Here is a 4061-nt window from a genome sequence, read left to right as displayed (position 1 = left end):
GTGGGGGAAGGAGCCGGAACTAGTGCGGGAGGTGGATCGCTACCAGTTGGATCTGGTGGGGCTTACCTCCACGCACAGTCTTGGCTCTGGAACCGTACTCCTGGATAGGGGTTGGACTCTATTCTACTCCGGAGTTGCCCAAGGTGTGAGGCGTCGGGGCGGGGTGGGGATACTCACTAGCCCCCGGCTGAGCGCCGCTACGTTGGAGTTTATCCCGGTGGACGAGAGGGTCGCCTCCCTACGCCTTCGGGTTATGGGGGGGAAAACTCTGACTGTTGTTTGTGCCTATGCCCCAAACCGCAGTTCTGAGTATTCGGCCTTCTTGGAGACCCTGAATGGAGCCCTGCAGGGGGCTCCAGTAGGGGACTCCGTAGTCTTGCTGGGAGACTTCAACGCACACGTGGGAAACGATGGAGACACCTGGAGAGGCGTGATTGGGAGGAAGGGCCTCCCTGATCTAAACCCGAACGGTCGTTTGTTGTTGGACTTCTGTGCTAGTCATGGAATGGCCATAACAAACACCATGTTCGAACATAAGGATGCTCATAAGTGCACGTGGTACCAGAGCACCCTAGGCCAAAGGTCAATGATCGATTTCGTAATCGTATCATCTGATCTGAGGCCGCATGTTTTGGACACTCGGGTGAAGAGAGGGGCGGAGCTGTCGACTGATCACCATCTGGTGGTGAGTTGGATCAAGGGGTGGGGGAAGACTCTGGACAGACCTGGTAAACCCAAACGGGTAGTGCGGGTGAACTGGGAACGTCTGGAGGAAGCCCCTGTCCTGGGGATCTTTAACTCACACCTCCGGCGGAGCTTTTCAGCCATCCCTGTGGAGGTTGGGGGCATTGAACCTGAGTGGGCGATGTTCAAAACCTCTATTGCTGAAGCTGCGGTGATGAGCTGTGGTCTCAAGGTCTTAGGTGCCTCAAGGGGCGGTAACCCTCGAACACCGTGGTGGACCCCGGTGGTCAGGGAAGCCGTCCGACTGAAGAAGGAGTCCTTCCGGGTTATGTTATCCGGGAGGACTCCGGAAACAGTTGCAGGGTATCGAAGGACTAGAAGGGCGGCAGCTTCTGCCGTGTCAGAGGCAAAGCAGCGGGTGTGGGAGAAGTTCGGAGAAGCTATGGAGAAGGACTTTCGGTCGGCACCAAGGTGCTTCTGGAAAACCATCCGGCACCTCAGGAGGGGGAAGCGAGGAACCATCCAAGCTGTGTACAGCAAGGGTGGGACCCTGCTGACTTCAACTGAGAAGGTTATCGGCCGGTGGAAGGAGCACTTTGAGGAACTCCTGAATCCGACTAACACGCCCTCTATGGTTGAGGCAGAGCTGGAAGCTGATGGGGGATCATCGTCAATTTCCCTGATGGAAGTCACTGAGGTAGTCAAACAACTCCACAGTGGCAAAGCCGCAGGGGTTGATGAGATCCGTCCAGAAATGCTGAAGGCTTTGGGTGTTGAGGGGCTGTCTTGGTTGACACGCCTCGTCAACATTGCGTGGAAGTCTGGGACAGTGCCTAGGGGTTGGCAGACCGGGGTGGTGGTTCCCTATTTAAAAAGGGGGACCAGAGAGTGTGTGCCAACTACAGGGGTATCACACTTCTCAGCCTCCCTGGTAAAGTCTACTCCAAGGTACTGGAAAGGAGGGTTCGGCCGGTAGTCGAACCTCTGATTGAAGAGGAACAATGCGGATTCCGTCCTGGTCGTGGAACAACAGACCAACTCTTTACTCTTGCAAGGATCCTGGAGGGGGCCTGGGAGTACGCCCATCCGGTCTACATGTGTTTTGTGGATCTGGAGAAGGCGTATGACCGGGTCCCCCGGGTGATACTGTGGGAGGTGCTGCGGGAGTATGGGGTGAGGGGGTCACTTTTGAGGGCCATCCAATCCCTGTACGCCCAAAGCGAGAGTTGTGTCCGGATACTCGGCAGTAAGTCGGACTCGTTTCCCGTGAATGTTGGCCTCCGCCAGGGCTGCGCTTTATCACCAATCCTGTTCGTGATTTTCATGGATAGGATATCGAGGCGTAGTCGTGGAGGAGAGGGGTTGCAGTTCGGTGACCTGAGGATCTCATCGCTGCTCTTTGCAGATGATGTGGTCCTTATGGCATCATCGGTCCTGTGACCTTCAACAGTCACTGGATCGGTTCGCAGCCGAGTGTGCAGCGGTTGGGATGAGGATCAGCACCTCCAAATCTGAGGCCATGGCTCTCAGCAGGAAACCGGTGGATTGCCTACTCCGGGTAGGGAATGAGCCATTACCCCAAGTGAAGGAGTTCAAGTACCTCGGGGTCTTGTTCGCGAGTGAGGGGACAATGGAGCGAGAGATTGGCCGGAGAATCGGAGCAGCGGGGGCGGTATTACAGTCACTTTACCGCACCGTTGTGACGAAAAGAGAGCTGAGCCAGAAGGCAAAGCTCTCAATATACCGGTCGATCTTCGTTCCTACCCTCACCTATGGTCATGAAGGCTGGGTCATGACCGAAAGAACGAGATCACGGGTACAAGCGGCCGAAATGGGTTTTCTCAGACGGGTGGCTGGCGTCTCCCTTAGAGATAGGGTGAGAAGCTCAGCCATCCGTGAGAGACTCGGAGTAGAGCCGCTGCTCCTTTACGTTGAAAGGAGCCAGTTGAGGTGGTTCGGGCATCTAGTAAGGATGCCACCTGGGCGCCTCCCTAGGGAGGTGTTCCAGGCACGTCCAGCTGGGAGGAGACCCCGGGGAAGACCCAGGACTCGGTGGAGAGATTATATCTCCTCACTGGCCTGGGAACGCCTCAGGATCCCCCAGTCGGAGCTGGAGGATGTGGCCCGGAGAAGGGAAGATTGGGGTTCCTTACTGGAGCTGCTGCCCCCGCGACCCGATCCCGGATAAGCGGTGGACGATGGATGGATGGATGGATGGATATATAAAATATATATATATATATATATATATATATATATATTATATATAAATCTAATAAATCTTTCAAACCAGCTTGAAATTGTATTGCATGTTTATACATGTCTGCGTAAAGAAAATATCGAATAACATTCATAATAAAAGATGTGGTTGAATTGATTGAGAGAGCAATGATATCAAATTAAACAAATATATTTATTATGTACATGCATGTGGTAATTGTATGTTTAACACGTCATGTGCAGGTCTACTGGTACTATAACTGTAATGTACAGATGACGTACAGTCTGTATACTTACTGGTCGCTTCAACGCAGACGAACACTGGCGGCGGCTGTAACGCAGACGAACACTGGCGGCGGCTGTATTCTACTTGCGGCGGCTGTAACGCAGACGAACATAGTATTCTATTCTCTAAGTATTCTACTTGTGACGTCATCGCCCGAACATTGCCGAAGTGGATGCTCTATGCGCAGCGATCTATTGTTGTTTGCGGAAGTCATTTTTATGCTGTTATGATCGTGATTTATTTCGAATACATCAATATTAAAAATATATATATGGCACATTTCACAATAGATATGCAACCTCCATCATATACCAAGCCCAATAACACTGACGACAGATCATTTCGTAGGCCCTTTAAATATTTTATAACAGAGTATAGTCGTGTGTACAGTAACCTCAGACCTTCAGACAGGCAGCGATGTCTGCGCTCCACTGTGGAAATGTCCAGGGCTTTTATTGTGAAAGGCAAGAAGGAAGTTTGCCGTCTTTGAGCGTGTGTTTCTACATATATTAAAGATGCTCCACAACAACCTCCTCTGATATAACCCCACAGACCGTGGGACTACGGAGGCTCCGTTCTGCTCGACCTGATTGGTCGATGTCTTTGTTAGTGAAGCATCAAACTTCTTCCAGAATAAAATGTAATCTTCACATTCTGTGTGAAAGTAGTCCAGATAAAACCAACGCTACATTAACGTGAGAACCTTTCGCTCTACATGTCGGACGATGGTTGTCTGTCTGTGACAAATAGCCAATCAGAGGTGAGTATTCAGGGTTGAAATATAGAAAGCGGTGGACGGCGAGGTGTTTTTACTCGAGGGGGAGACGAGAGCTCCTCACTGCAGTTTTACACGGTTGGGTCGTTGCTATGG

The sequence above is a fragment of the Cottoperca gobio genome, chromosome 9, assembly GCF_900634415.1.
Source record: "Cottoperca gobio chromosome 9, fCotGob3.1, whole genome shotgun sequence".
Classification (NCBI taxonomy): domain Eukaryota; kingdom Metazoa; phylum Chordata; class Actinopteri; order Perciformes; family Bovichtidae; genus Cottoperca; species Cottoperca gobio.
Note: the sequence above shows the minus strand (reverse complement) of the source record.